This window comes from Petaurus breviceps, unplaced genomic scaffold (genome assembly GCF_028583685.1).
Source record: "Petaurus breviceps papuanus isolate PSGF00001 unplaced genomic scaffold, PetGlider_PUasm1.0 138, whole genome shotgun sequence".
Lineage (NCBI taxonomy): Eukaryota > Metazoa > Chordata > Mammalia > Diprotodontia > Petauridae > Petaurus > Petaurus breviceps.
This window is the reverse complement of record NW_027185694.1, coordinates 22797476-22812943: the sequence shown is the minus strand read 5'-3', so window position 1 is coordinate 22812943 and position 15468 is coordinate 22797476. Positions and strand designations below refer to the sequence as shown.

Genomic DNA, 15468 nt, shown 5'->3' with positions numbered 1-15468 from the left:
AAAAGCCAAAAGTGCAAAGCACAAACCTCGGCACATTATTCATAAGTCTTCCATAATTTGTAAAGTATTAATCAACAGGAATTTATTAAGCACTGACTATTTGCTAGGCATTGTGCTAGATTCTGAGGATACAAGTGCCAAGAATGAAAAATACCTACTCACAATGAGTTTATATTCTAATGGGAGAGATAACAAATATATATGTATATGTATATATATACACACACTCATATAAAAGGCATGAATATAAAGTGAATAAATACAAGTATATGCAAAGTAGTTAAATATAGGGTAGTCTGGAGTGGGCCCTAGCAATTGTGGGATCAGGAAAAGATTTCATGGAGATGCCTGTGCTGCATTTTAAAGGAAGAAAGGGATGTTGGGAGGAGGAGGTAGAAGGATGTGCATTCTAGGCATTAAGGTGCAGAGACACTGGGAGATGGAGTGTTCAACTAGTGGTACAAGCTAGCACAATGGAGATCCTTCTTCAGAAAAATCTAAAGATTTGATACAGTACATGCTTTAAAAAAAAATTAAACAGTTCACTCATACCCCAAAACAGGGAGGGTGGCATTGTAAATGAACCTAATGAAAAGGAAGGAGCAGCAGTTAGATAGGCAAAACTAAAGCTGAACAAGCCCCCCTGGGGCCTTTGTCTTTTGAAGTTCAAGCTGTCCTCAGCCAACCAGACAGGACTAGAAGGCCAAGGGGAACACAAAGTAGTTAGGAATAGCAGCAGCTTTGGCTTAACCAGTCCAAGAAAACACAGCTGCCCCTGTTTAAGAGCCAAAGAGACTACCTTGGTTCTATACTCACGCTATTTCAGCATCCCAGGCCAAAAAGATCAAGGGCAAAGTCCTAACTTAGTAAATGGGCTTGGTGATCTAAGGGTTTTCTAAGATCTGATGGGTCTCAGAACTGACAAGGGAATACGGCTGTACTCTTCACTCTTTTTACAGGAAGCAGAGCCATACATAACATGTCTAATATGGGAATTTGTTCTGCTTGAATATGCTGCATATTTGTTCCTTCTTTTTTTTTCCTTTTTGGTTGGGAGAGAATTTGAGGAAGGGAAGGAGGAGAAAGAAAAATAAATGTTTGATAACGGAAAAAAAATTTTAATAAAAAAAAAGAGGCATGGGCCTAACAAATCAACTCAATTAAAGCCATTTAGCATTAAGAGTAGTCAGGTCTAAATCATTTAGAAGTCTTCAAGTAGAGAATAGGTGAGTACTTGTAAAAGGATTTATGATTTGGGTATGAATAGATGACCTCTGAATCTAAGGTCTATTACTACCAACAGAACTGGTTTGCCAAAACACCTACAAACCATCACCAGAAGACCAATGGACAAAGCCCATGACAACAGAGACAATCATACCAGCTGTGACTGTACTATGGGTTCCAGGTGAAGGACAAAAAGGAACAGAACTAGGGAATCCCATAAAGATTACACTTTTTAAAAGTGAAAACTCCCCCAAACTGGAAACAAAGTAAGTATCCAATGCCTGGGGCATGGTTGAACAAAATGTGGCATATAAGTGTAGCAGAATGTTATTGTATCATAAAAAATAACAAACAATTCTGAGAGACAAGAAGTTCTAAATAAACTGATGTTGAGAGGAGTGGACAGAACCAGAAAAATAATAAAGATAATGGCTACAATCATGTAAACAAAAAGAATAAAAAGTAGCTGAATTCTGGATGATCATAATTATCAATCTTAGACCTGCATAGCAGATTATGAAACACACCATTTTCTCCTTTTGTTAGAGAAGTCTGGGACTTCTGAAGAATGATAAACCCAGTGTTAGTTGGTTTTACCTAACTGTTTTTCTTTATTACAAAAGAGTGCTTACTGGTGGTTTTAGAATAGCTAGAAATAACATTTTGTAAAAAACAAAGGGTATCAATAAAAGTTGACTACATGCTGTAGATAAAGGGAGAAATGTTTTTTGCTGATGTTGCTGCTGTCATAAAAACATAACTTATCTTGGCTGGGGTCAAAGATTTTCCTCATGTTACAATATTAATTATAATAAGTGATACTTCATGGATGAGGATGGCTTTTCTTTTATTTGGGTCTTTAAACAAAACAAAAGCATAAATGGCTTACATTCTCAGTTTGGAAGGGGATACACTGCTCCTTACTATGTTCCTGATCTATCCCCCCCCCCCCAAAAAAAAGGGCACCTAAACCCACTTCTTCATTCTATGCCATGCATCCTTCACTCTAGGCATAAGGTCAAATTCTAAGGTAGGGTGTAGAAAGACCATACGGGAATGATTAGAGAAACAAAAACACCAATGATAAATCAGCCAGACTATCTTTATGAGGAAGTATTGTTCATTGATGGTTTATTAATAATACCAAGAAGACCACACCATCTGACAACTTCTGACCTCTGGAGAATGAATTGCAGAGGTTTTGCTGAAAACTGAAAACCAGCTACCTAAGTTCAAAATGCAAGAATAAAAGCTGATGGCTGTGTTTTTGAAAAACACAGCCAATTAGCACTTTATGTTAACAAACCTGAACAGAAGCATCCAACCCTTCAAATCCTTGAGATTCAGAGTTTGTGGTGGGGCTAAACAAGTTTAAGACAATCACCATTGTTATCTGGCATTTCTATAGAGCTCTCTTTCTCTTTTTTTTGCTTTTTTGGAGGGGGGAAGGCAGGGCAATTGGGGTTAAGTGACTTGCCCAAGGTCACACGGCTAGTAAATGTTAAGTGTCTGAGGCCATATTTGACTCAAGTCCTTACCACTCCAGGGCTGGTGCTCTATTCACTTCACCACCTAGCCACCCCTATAGCTCTCTTTATTGGTCTGGCACTTTACAAGCATTAATGTCTCCTTGCAAATACATGAGGCAGATAGATCAGTGCTATTTAATCTCATTTTCAGATGGGGAAACTGAGACCCAGAAATACTATAGAATTTTATGCTATGGGTCACAATGTCTTTTATGGTAATGGGTCAAACCAGAAATCCTCAAATCTTCGAGCCTGAGTGAAGTCAGACTCAGAAAGAGAACTAAGTACTCAAAGTTAGACCCAAAGTTTCCTTACATTCAACTTACCTCCTCAGAATCAATTTTCAACCTTCTAATTATTTTTAACCTCCGCTCAAGTCCACTTTGTTGCTTTGCAGCACAAAGGTAAGATGTGAACCAGAGTTCTAAAAGGCTACGTCAGTATGTCCTACCATGATGGAAAGGCTATTATCTATTGTCTGAGAACAAGTCAATTCCTTTTGGAGAGGCTGGCAAGAGAGTGATCATGATTTGTTTGGCCACAGCAACTGGCCAAGATTACCTACTAAGGTGAAGAGGGGTTGCAATCTATGTCGGTAGAAAGAGAACCATTACCAATAAAAGTACTATTCTTTGCAGTACTAAAATAATTCTCATTCAAAGTATTTCTTTGAGCTTGAGATTTCTCTTGGTTATGGTTAGCCCACAGGCAACGTCTGTTGGCAGGGGATTCTCAATTCATTCACTGAGTCATCTGGATTTATGTGCTGGGAAATCAAGAGGAAATAGGTCTCTTTGAAATAATAGGTACAATGGCAGGGAAAGCATTCTCAGAAGCTCAAAAAATGAAACTTGAAATTTAGTCCTAAGTTGTGAAGGAAGACGCAGAGGAGCTGACAGAAATTTTGCTTTACTGGTCTAGAATTGTTAATGACTAAAAAAATCTATAAGGTATACAGGACCAACCTACAATTTCTCTCACAATCTTACAACCCATAGCAAGTAGTTCAGAGGATGGTATAAGTCAGATCCAGGGGTGGAGAACCTGCAGCCTTCAGGCCGCATGTGTCCCTCCAGGGCCTCAGGTGCGGGCCCCTTTAACTGAATGCAAACTTCACAGAACAAATCCCCTTAAAAACATAATTAAAAAGATACTTAAAAGGGTAAGAGAACCAACTTGAGATTTCAGCCTCATCTCACTCAGTGGCCCAATAGAGGGCAGGGCCACACAATTTAAAGAAAGAAGAAAAATGAAGTACAAGCTCTCCAGGCTTCAAGTCCAGTGCTTTTTCTATGACCTCAATAGGATAGGTTAGTAATAGCCAGGCCTCAAACTTGGACTGGATCCACTGGTTCCAAGTCAGGTTTACTCCCACTACCTCTCCAGATCAAGTTCTAAAACCTGACTAGCTTTTTATTTAACTCACAAAAGAAAATAAGTAACTTAAAGCTCAAGAAATATGGGGGTGAGGGATTTCAGGATGAGGAGGGGAATAGACAACGTTTCTGAGAAACCTGAAACAAGGGAAAGAGAAGGAAAAGTCCCCTTAGCAACTGACCTCTCAGTTACTCTTTATGGGAGTCATAAAGTGAGAGGAATAGGGAAGCCTGCAATGATTGTCTTCGATTGGGTGCAGACACACCAGTGACATTTTAAAACAACTGTAATTGACTTGTTTTCCTTGTGATATCTTCCAGGCTTAATATCTTACTAACAATCAACATCAAAGTTCTAGACCCTGGGAAAAGAATTGGTGGGACAGCAGTTATCAGAGCTTCCTCTCAACTGCTGGGGAGTTAGAAAAGTCTAGCAAACTGGATAAAATTGCCACACAATTAAGAGTGACAGAGGGAGTAAGATAGTTTGCAAATTTTCATTCAATTCTGTAAAAATTAGATATAGATAGACAAGACAGACAGATAGATACACAGAGGAGTGTTGGGAAGGCTGAGGAAATGACACTGGAGAGGAGGCATAATGAAGGGACAGCAGAAAGTAACATGAAGCCTAGGCCCTGACAAAATAAGGCAACAATTCACCTACCAGGATTGTGTGAAGGACTCCCAGGTGTGGAGTCCAAAGTTTCTGTGAGAGGGAATGAAGATGGCCACAGAGCAGTCAATATGGTGAGAAAACAGCAAGAAGTCTTAGCTCAACATTTAGGATTTACACTTTAATAGACCCAAACTCTTACACTTCTCCTGGGCATATCTTTGTTAACAGGACTACAAGATTCCTAGATATGCTACTCCAGCAATTTCAAATCAGATTCCCCCTCCCCCCAAAAACACTATTATTGCAACACTGGAAAAGGTGTGCATTTTTTAAAAAACAACATAGGGAGTTCCAGAATCTATCATGTAAAAGCTTTAGGCCAAAGAACAATTAAATACCACAAGCAAAATCCCTGAGCTAGAGGGGGCTCCTCTGTCTGACCTTGCTTCTACACATTCAGTATCCTATTTAGCCCTCTGTCAAAGTGAGAACTTGGAAGGACTTTAGCTTAAAAGGGCCAAGGTCTCCCAATGCACCGGGGGCCATCTCCAATTGTCCTGATCTACCGTGTTTCCCCAATAAGACACTGTCTTATTATTTTTTTTGGATAGAAAAACACCAGAGGGCTTATTTTCAGGGAAGGGCTTATTTTAATGAACATTGACAGCAATTTTAATAAACAGGTAAATGTGAACAAAAAAATGTACCTTTATTCAATAATGAATTCAATAAAGAACAGGATGACGTGCTCACTGCTGCAGCTCTGATTGGATGCAGCTCGGAGCGCAGCGTGCGTTTCACAGGCGGGGGGGGACGGTGCATACAGAGGGTACCGTAATGTAGCGTGTAGCACAGGGGATCACCCTCACTACAGTAGCAATTTCATTAGGGCTTATTTTCGGGGGAGGGCTTATTTTAGAGGAATCTTACACAGTAAGGGGAGGGCTTATTTTCGGGATAGGTCTTATTATCGGGGAAACACGGTATATCTTGCTACTGGACCCAGATGGCTGTGGAGGAGAAATTGAGGCTGGTGACTTTGCACAGCCCTCCCTCACTTAAATCCAATTCACTTGCAAATCATAATATCATCTTCCTGACGTCAAGGTCCTCTTCAAGAACAAAGAACAGAGGGGACATCTCAACACCAACTGGAAGAACCCAAGAAACAACTGTCGACTAAAAAGGTGGTTTACCTAGAGCTCCATGTCCAGCACTAAAACAGCAGCAGCTGATTTTTATGTTGCACTTTGTGACTGTAAAGCGCTTTCTCATTTGATCCATACAACAACCTTGTGAGATAGACATTATCTTCATTTTAAAGATGAGCAAAAATTCAGCCTTGGAAAGGTCACACAGACAGTAAGGGGTGAATCCAGAATGCCAAATCAAGCCCTTCCAACTCCACATCTAGAACTTGGTTGGCTGCTTCAAGAAGTAAAAAACAACACACAACAATTCCCTGAAAGGGATAAAAAGGGGTAGCCTAATGTCTACACATCCAGTGGGCAAGACTGTGCATCTGCATTCTTGTGCATCACCAACTTCATTCACTTCAAGGCTCTAATCAATAGAGGAGGTAAGACAAGCAACCTAGAAATAATTTTATGATAAAGTAGGAAGGACAAAAGGTGGGCAAAACAAAATCAACTCAGACATGTCTACCCTATCCCAGGAGATAAAAAGGCAGGCACGTTCCATTATTTCTCTCAAAGCAAAGTTGGGGGTGTATTACCCTTCTACATCTCTCAAACCAGCTAATGACCCTATAAAGAATGGCCCATTGCTTGGCCCAGATCAGCCTTGAGTTCCAAAAGAGATATAACCATCCCAAAAGAATAAGAAAGTTCGAACTCCAAATCACTTAAAAATCAGTTATCCAAAGGCTGCTCCACCCCAATAATTTACTATAATCCAGAAATGTTTAACACATTCATAAAAGTTCACAGACCATTAAAGCTAGAAGTGACTTGTTTGGATAGGTGAAGAAATAAACAGAAGTCTCAAATGGTGACCTAACTTGCCCAACGTTACACAATTAATGATATGATCAGGACTAGACTCCTAACCCTAAGCTCTTTCCCTGGCACTAGACCTTCCACAAATGCTAAGTCAATTCCACAAATGTTTTTAAGCACCCACAGTTCCAGATACATTACTGGACACTAGGGATACAAAAACAAAACTCAACTTCCTTCATGGAGTTTCCATTCTAATGGAATATAAAACATGTCCAAAAACCATAGGATTATAGATTGAGAGCTGAAAGGTAACCATCCAGTTCAACTCTGACTGAGAAGTTAAGTGACTTTCCCGGGGTCACACAGTTTCTAAACATCGAAGGAAAGATTCAAACTCAGTTCTTCCTGATTTCTTGACTTCCTAAGTCTTCTTCTTTTCATATGCCATGATGTGTTTAAGCAAATAAATTTACAAAAACACATGCAAATTAATTGCAGAGGGAGGGGATCAAGACAGGTCTTGTGTAAGAGGAAGCACTTGAGGTGAGGGGGTTAGGGATTTCAAGTGTCCTAAATTTGGAGGAGGAACAAACTACTGGGGGATAATTTATGCTTGCTAAAGAATAATTCTCTCTGACTTAATAGATAATCAGACCAAACAGGTGCCAAGAAGTGAATTGTTCATTCAACAAATCTCAGTTGAGATTTACTATGTGCCTGTCCTAGGTATTATTGGGAATTTGGAAGCATATAATACTATTCCTGCCATTCTATCACTGGACCTATTATCTTCTAGCAATCTTAACTATACTAAGGTCATAAGAGAGTTAAACTACAGGTGTGATGTTTAATAGGCACCTATCAGTAATATTACTACTACTTTGTATTAATATAGGAACTTTTTTTCTGTGAATTCAAATTACTTTCACATGACCTCATTTCTCTTTCCAACACCTCTATAAGACAATAAGGTATAGTGGAACAGATCTTTAGGCTGGTATTTGAGAGACATGATTCTTAGTTCCAGCTCTTCAACCACTGACATATTTTATCTCTCCAGGTCTCGGTCTGGACCTCTGTAAAATGGGTGGCTTTGGATAGCTAAAATTCTGAGTCTTATAAGAACAAAAGCAGGTACTAGAATCTCTATTTTATAGAGAAGCTAAAGAACACAGAGATCATGTTTTCTTGTATAAAACCACACAGCCACTGAATCTTGGATCTAGGTGTCCTACTTCTCCATAAAGAACCCATCTTCCTCTAGGTCACACACAAAGTATAATACAATCCAGTCTTCTCAACCATAAGAAAGTTGGAAAGATAAGCAGCTTGGGGGATTCTCAGGCTTGGAAGGGAAAGAAGAGGACGGATTTTAGACAAGTGAAGCACAAAGGGACACATGACCCTAAGAACTGGTTTAAGTTGGCTCCTTGAAATATCAGCTTCCACCAGGCTGTTCATTATGGAGTCATCTTAACCACATCTATTGGGTGATGGGTTCATTCTTTCTGCTGAATTAGGCACTAGAAAATAATATTGTTCTCTACCCTCTTCCCATCTGAGTCACTCAGAACTGAAACAAAGATAAAATTACCCCCTATTCTCTCCTTCACACAATCCAAACTGGCCCCTGGGCTGGTACTGTACAGAAGCAATTTCTACACTTGCCAGGGAATTGTCAACTTTGGCTATAACAACGATTATAATAGCGCTCACATTTAGACAGGACTTCATGGTTTATAAAACACTCTGCTTACCCCTCTCCAAAACAAACAAATTTAAAAAAACAACAACCTGTGATCCAGGTAGGGCACCTTTCAGAGATAAGAATACTGAGTCTCAAAGGGGTCAAATGACTCACCCAAAGTCACCCCAACGGTGAGTAGCAGAAGCTGGACTTGCACACAAGTGTCTTGACTCCCAATCCAGTGTTCTTTCCACCACACAACTCAGAGGACGCAGTTAAATAAGTTACTCCTGAGCTTCCACAAATGAAATATTCTGAGTAGAGACCCAGTTTCATAGAGATCAGTGACCCAGATCACAGAGTATACTTTCCCTCACCCTACCTAACAGAGATCTCTACATAAAACCTCACTAGTCTAAGTCACTGAAACTCCAAACAAGTTCATTTTGGGGTCTCTAAAATCACTTCCTACTCTCTACAGTAAAAACCAAAGGACCTCCCTACTCTAGCTGGATTCCCAGATCTGGTCAGGCTCAGGCCTGATTTACCCTTCCTAAAACAAAGATAGTTCATTCTTTCCCTCTCTCCACTAGAATGGTCTCTTTATGCAGTTATCCCGGAAGGATTCGGAAGCCCAAGGGCTATGGTAGTAGCCCCATGACCCGGGTAAATGTTGTTTTAATCAATACTAAGTTCTTCAGAAACATTGCAAGGTGCCCTTCGTCCCCAAAGACAAACCAGGAAATAAGAAAAGAGGAAGAACTGGAAGCCACCACACAGGATGGGCCCCTTAGTCTGTGGGGCCTCCGACAGTTCCTGGAGTCAGAGCATGGACGTGGAATGAAGGCTGAAACTTCCTCTTATGTGGACTTGGGGAACTATAAATCTAGATTGATTGGTTCCCCTCCCCCTCCTCCAAAAAATTAATAAATAAAAACAGTATTTGAGAAATAAGGACAACCAAGGACAGGCAAGAGGTGAGAGCACCCTGTAGGGGGGGACACCTTCTGGCTAGTCCCTGGAGCTTTCCAGGTGACATCTGGACAGAGGCCACAGAGATCCTCCCTCTGGCCATTTGCTCTGGCCCAGGCTCAAAAGCATCTCCTCTGCCCTGGAAGCCCTGGGGTTACCAAAGGGCGGGCTAGCCGCCTGCCCTGCTCTCCTCCGAGGCTGCTCTGTGCACCCCACGGTCGCCCAAGCATCTGCTCCATCCTCTCCAGGGACCCAAGTCCCCGAAGCTGAGTCAGGAGCCCACACCTGCCTGCCCTTGGCCGCGGGACCAGCTGCTCCCGGCCACCACCTCCGGGGCATCCTTCTCCCCCTCCTCTCCCTCCCGAGAAGACGGGCAAGTTCAGTAAGACACCAGCAATAGTAACAACAGGCTCGGGTCATGAATAAATGAGCACTACCTCCTGCCGACTTTCCGGGATGCCCAGGAGCGCCGGGAGCGGCGGGATGGACGGACGGACGGATGGAGGGATGAGAGGAGCTCGCGCCGGGCGGGGCTGCCCGGGGCCGGGACTGCAACAGTTTCACTTAGCCCGCGTTTCCTCCCGGTCCCAGGTCCGGAGCTCCGGCGGCCGGAGGGAGGGCCGGGGGCGGGGAGGGGGTGCGGAGGGGAGGGGCCTGGCTGCGGTGCGGATCCCCTCCCTCCTTCCCTCCCTCCCTCCTCCCCGGCCCGGCCCCGGCGCGCGGCGGCGGCGGCGGACAAGGCTGGGCTCGGCGGGGCCCGGCGGCCCGGCGTGGGGGCCCCTGGGGGAGCCGAGGGGGCGGCGAAGGCCCTGCCTGGAGCCTTCAGTGCCCCGGCTGAGGGACGCACTCACCCACGCAGTCCCGAGGCGCCTGCAGACGCCCCGCGGCCCCGGGGCCCCCAGCCCAGCCGGGCCCGGCCCCGACCCCGGGCCTCCCTCCACCGGCTGTCGGGCGCCGCGCCACAACTTCTGCCTCCAAGAGAGCCGGGAGAGCAGCACCGCCCCTGCCGGCCGCCCACCTGCCTCCCTCCCCGCGCCGCAACTCGGCTCGGCTCGGCTCGGCGCCGCTAGCCCGGCCGCTTTGGAAACTGTTTCCTCTGCCTCAGCCTTAGGAGCCCAGCCGAGCGCGCTCGGGAGTCCAGAAACCCGGCCTTACGCCGCCTCCGTAGCGTAGCCCCCCATAAGGGGTCCGGCAGCTACGGCGTGCCAGGAGCGAAAGCGGCTCTGTGAATCGCGCGCCGAGACTACAATTCCCAGGAAGCTAGGGGAGAAGCTGGGGCGGAAGCTGGGGAGTAGGCCATCCCAGGACAAGTCGAGGCATGCTGGGAGTTGTAGTTTTTCTTATGGCGGGTTGTCTTTGGAAGTCCCCAAGTAGGGATGAATGTTCACAATCCAGCTTCAGAACTCTAGGTGCTCGAAGAGCTAATTGAGGGCTCTCGAGCCTGTCTGGGGCTAGACCTTGAGGAAAGGAGTACCTGTAGTGGGACTGTGACTACATACCCCAGCATGCTCTTCGGGGGAGGGGGGGGCGAGGAGGAGGAGGACCGCCCTAAGCGCCTTGGACTACCCTGGAGACACTCTTGTCCATTTTCCACAGTTCCAAAAATACCCCCCACACCTACCTCTTCTCAGGCCCAAGGAACCCTCCGCCCTGCACCTTTGTTCCAGCTCCAAGGACCCCTTTGCCTCTCAGTGCCCCCACATCCCCAGCCCTAGAGACCCCTCTGTCTCCCCAGCGCCCCCATATCCCCAGCCCCAAGAACCCCTCTGTTTCCTGAATGCCCCCACGTCTCCGCATCTTTGCCCCAGCCTTAGGGATCCCCACCTCCTCAGCCCCCCATATATCATTTGTCTTTCACCTCAACTCCGGGGACCTTCTCAACCCCACCCCCACCCCAGACCCTCCTCCCCCTTGGCATTAGCCCCAAGGATTCCCCCTGCCTTCCCTGCACCCACACATCTCCAACCCCAAGGACCCCTTGGATCCTTTCCTTCCCCCCGCCCCTTCCGCCCCCTGCACTTTCGTCCCAACTTCAGCGACCACCATTCCTTCTCCACCCACACTAGACCCTCCTCCACCCTCACATCAGCCTCAAGGATTCCCCAGCCTTGTCCCAGGGATACCCTGCCTTTTTAGAAATTCCTCCCAGTCCCTCCTCAGCCTCCTTATTTTGCCTCCTCACCTCCTCCCCTTCTCCCCAGGATCAGTCTTTCTCAGTCTTCATCTTCTTCAGACCTTACTCAATACATTTCTGCTTCTTTGAAGCCCCTGCCTCCTCAGGGTCATTTTGTGTTTTCATTCTGCCTCTTCAGACCTTCTAAAGACTACTTCCTCATTCTGCCTCAAACCCTTTTCAATCCCCGTCTGCCTTCTGTCTTCAGAAGGAGCACCTTAAACTTCATGTTTCAAACTCCTCCCAGTTCCCATGTGCTTTAGAACCTCTCCTAGCTTTCTCATTCTGCCTCTTCAGTCACCTCCTGTCCTCTTTTTAAAAAATGTTTTTTATGAACTAGAAAACCCTCGATAAACAAGCATTTACTATACAAAGAAGACTAGAGAGGAAGATTGTATATGAAACTGAATAGATTACTCACATGTTGGTTTTTTCACACATATTAAATTTAACATTACAGTACCAACATTCCTCTTCTGTGAGAGAGGGGTAACAGACTAGAACTGGGTTGGAGAGCCTTCTGCCTGGAGGCCACATGTAGCCCACTAGGTCCTCAGGTGCAGCCCTTTGAATCCAAATTTCACAGAACAACTCCTGTTCTTGAGGGGATTTGATTGGTGAAGTTTGGATTCAAAGGGCTGGACTTGAGGACCTAGAGGGCCACATGTGGCCTCAAGACCAAAGGATCCCCACCACTGAACTAGAAATATACTACAGTTAGGATTGATTCAGAACAAAAAGCCACTTTTCCCCTTAAGGGGTAAGGGTATAACAGGCTTTGTCCTCCAGCTTGGTCCCTTATTACCTAATGTAGGTTACATGACCATCACAAATGGTAAATAGCGAATAAGCCCATTTATCCAAGCTAAGAGCAAACAGAAATCAAAGAAGTTATACAGATTAGAATATACCAGAAAATATACAGAGCGCATAAGCTCTCCTGGTGGAATGGGGCACATCTCAATTCAACAAAGAAAGAGAGATCCTGAGCTCATCCAAAAGGAAATTCTCTGAAGTCTGTAGAGAGGCAAAGCAGAAATCAGAGACATATTAAGGGGCCACTTCCCATATGTGTTTAAAAAAAAAAGTCTCTCCTTCCTAGAGTTGGCCCCAAAGAGATTCCAGGAAGGAGATGCCATTCTTTGCCTTCAAACTCTATTCTCAGCAAGGGAACCTGAGAGAGGAAAACAAGAAAAGGAGAATGCCACACTGACCCAAGGGGGATTAAGAAGGAGGATTGTGTTCCCAGGGATCCTTCAGGGTGCTGATCAAATGCTTTAGGCTGGAATAGACCTTATTCTCCAAACAGACCTAGAACCAAAGTCTTTAATTTTAGTTGTGAGACCAGTTCCCCAGGGGTGGAAGAGAATGATACATTTCTTGTCCTAGCCTTACCTGCTCTAGTAAGGGGCAGTAAGTAAATTGCTGTACTCATAGGTATCTTCACCAGCCCCTGGAGCCAATCATTACTATCCACAAAGCAGAAGAAGTTCCTAGACGGTAGGGATGGCTCTTCCCTCAAACTAGTGAAACTGTCCCTTCCAGGACTACTCACCCACTTCCCACTTCTATTGGAGGACTGAGGATAACCCTTTAGAAAAAAATATTTATTAAGATTTATTAATATTCCCTCAAAGGTGTGAAAATACATTCTCTCACAAATATACACAGGAGGTCCATGGGAAGAGTAGGCTGAAATAATGATAGGGAAACATTTGTGATTAAAGGGTAAATTCACAACTCTTGGGTACTAGAAGTCCTTTCTTGACTCCATAACCAACCCTGTTTTCTGGTAGAAGTGGGTATGTTCCTTAGGTGGCTATCTTGCTGTATACACTTGGCTGGAGTTCTTTCACCATCAGACTGGTCCACTGCTTGACTGACCCACTGTTTAATCAAACCATTGTCAAAGTTTCTTCTGCCATTTAAAGCCCTTAGAGGTATAGTTAGACATTTATGGTGTTCCTTTTTTTCTTTTTTTTGTATTTATTTTTAAAAATTTATTTATTTTAAATTTATTTTTAGTTTTCAACATTCATTTCCCAAAAATTTTCAGTTACAGATTTTCTTCCCATGTCCCCCCTACCCTCCCCACCCCAAGATGACAAGCATATTGAATATCCCTTCCCCCAATCTGCCCTTTCTTTTATTCCCCCCAATCCCCACCTCCTACTTTCTCGTAGGGCAAGATGGATTTCTATACCCCATTGCCTATATATCTTATTTCCCAGTTGCATGTAAAAAAAAAAATTTGTCAATGTTCCTTTTTTGACCCAATTAAAGTGGAGTTTATATTGGGAAAAGGGATCACAAGGTGCAAACAATCTTATTTACACATTTTAAAAAGGTCACGATGTCTGCTTCCTTGATTGATTGAAGTGAGGTTGTCATCCTTTCCTCTGGGCTCTCTGGGATCAGGGCCAACCAAGCTATTCCTTTCACAAGGGAGGAGGCAGACAAGGCCTCCATCGGAGGGCAATGAAATAGTGAACAGATGCCTCAGTTTCCTCATCTGTAAAATGAGTTGGAGAAGGAAATGACAAGGTCATGAAGAGTAGGACACAACTGAGCGATACCAGCAACCCCAGGCCCAGAACCCAATACAGATTTTCTTCCATTGAACCTCCCAGCTTCAGACTAGAATCCTGGAATATTGCCCAAGGATAGAAAGGTTGGGGAGGGGAATTGAATTGGGAAGCCCTAGCTGCCTGAGGCCAAAGAGAGAGTGAGTCCAAATTACTTTTTTGTTACTTTCTCTTCCTTTTTACCCCCTTTGTTTCAATAATTCAATTAAACAGCTAGTCAATAAGCATTTGTTAAAGGCTTACTACATGCCAGACACTGTGCTAAAAATACTAGAGAATACTAAGAAAAACAGAAACAGTTGCTGCCCTTCTAGAGGTTACCTTCTAATGGGGGAGACGAAATGCAAACATGCAAGATGTACACACACACACACCACATATAATATATATGCATATAGATAAAAAACAGGAGGCAATCTTATAACCTCAGAGGGGCTGCACTAGCAGTGGAGAGGATACTGGGAAAGTTCTCTTGAAAGAGGTAGGATTTAAGCTGAGTCATGAAGGAAAACAGGGAAGCCCAGGAGGTGGATGTGGGGAGAGAGAGCCAGTGAAAAGGCAGAGAGGTGAGAGACTTAAAAATGTCATCAAACAGTTATTTTGGGGGCAGCTAGGTGGTGCAGTGAATAGAGCACCAGCCCTGGAGTCAGGAGGACCTGAGTTCAAATCTGGCCTCAGACACTGAACACTAGCCATGTGACTTTGGGCGAGTTCAAACCCCAATTGCCCTGCCTTCCCTCCTCCAAAAAGCGAAAAAGAAAGAAAGGAAGAAAGAAAGGAAGAAAGGAAGAAAGAAAGAAAGGAAGGAAGGAAGGAAGGAAGGAAGGAAGGAAGGAAGGAAGGAAGGAAGGAAGGAAGGAAGGAAGGAAGGAAGGAAGGAAGAAGGAAGGTAGGAAGGAAGGAAGAAAAGAAAGGAAGAGAGAGAGAGAGAGAAGGAAAGAAAGAAAGAAGGAAAGAAACAAAGAAAAGGAATAGTTATTTGATGACTTAAAGGTATTAAACATGAATTTAATAAGGGTCTACTCTGTGCAATGATAAAAAGACAAAAAGGAAAAAAAAAACCCTTTCATTGCCCTCAAGAAGCTTTCATTCTACTTGGGATACAATTTGTGAACAGAGAAGTCAATATAAGATCACTGAACGAGGGAGAAAGTGCTAACAACTAGAGGAATGAACAAAGGTATCCAGTAGGAGGTGGCACATGAGCTGAACCTTGAAGGAAGCCAGAGAGTCTTAGAGGCAGAAATGAGGAAGGACTGTCTTCCAGGTATGGGGGATCCCCCTGAGCAAAGACTTGGAAATGGAGGTAGAATGCTGAATCAGGGAACGGCCAATGGGC

The 15468-nt window shown here is 44.2% G+C and overlaps 1 protein-coding gene across 3 annotated transcripts in view; it reads right to left on the bottom strand.

The window, feature by feature from the left end:
• The window catches only part of CAPN15 (calpain 15), a 107592-nt gene extending 95802 nt beyond the window's left edge, over window positions 1-11790 (bottom strand). Inside the window, exon 1 of one of the 3 annotated variants that reach the window (XM_069107953.1) lies at window positions 11554-11790. The gene's annotated coding sequence lies outside the window, so the exon portion shown is untranslated. Of the gene's footprint in view, window positions 1-9808; window positions 9995-11553 lie in introns of those variants that run through there. The other 2 variants (XM_069107962.1, XM_069107970.1) reach the window with 2 other exon arrangements.
• Window positions 11791-15468: the final 3678 nt, after the last annotated feature.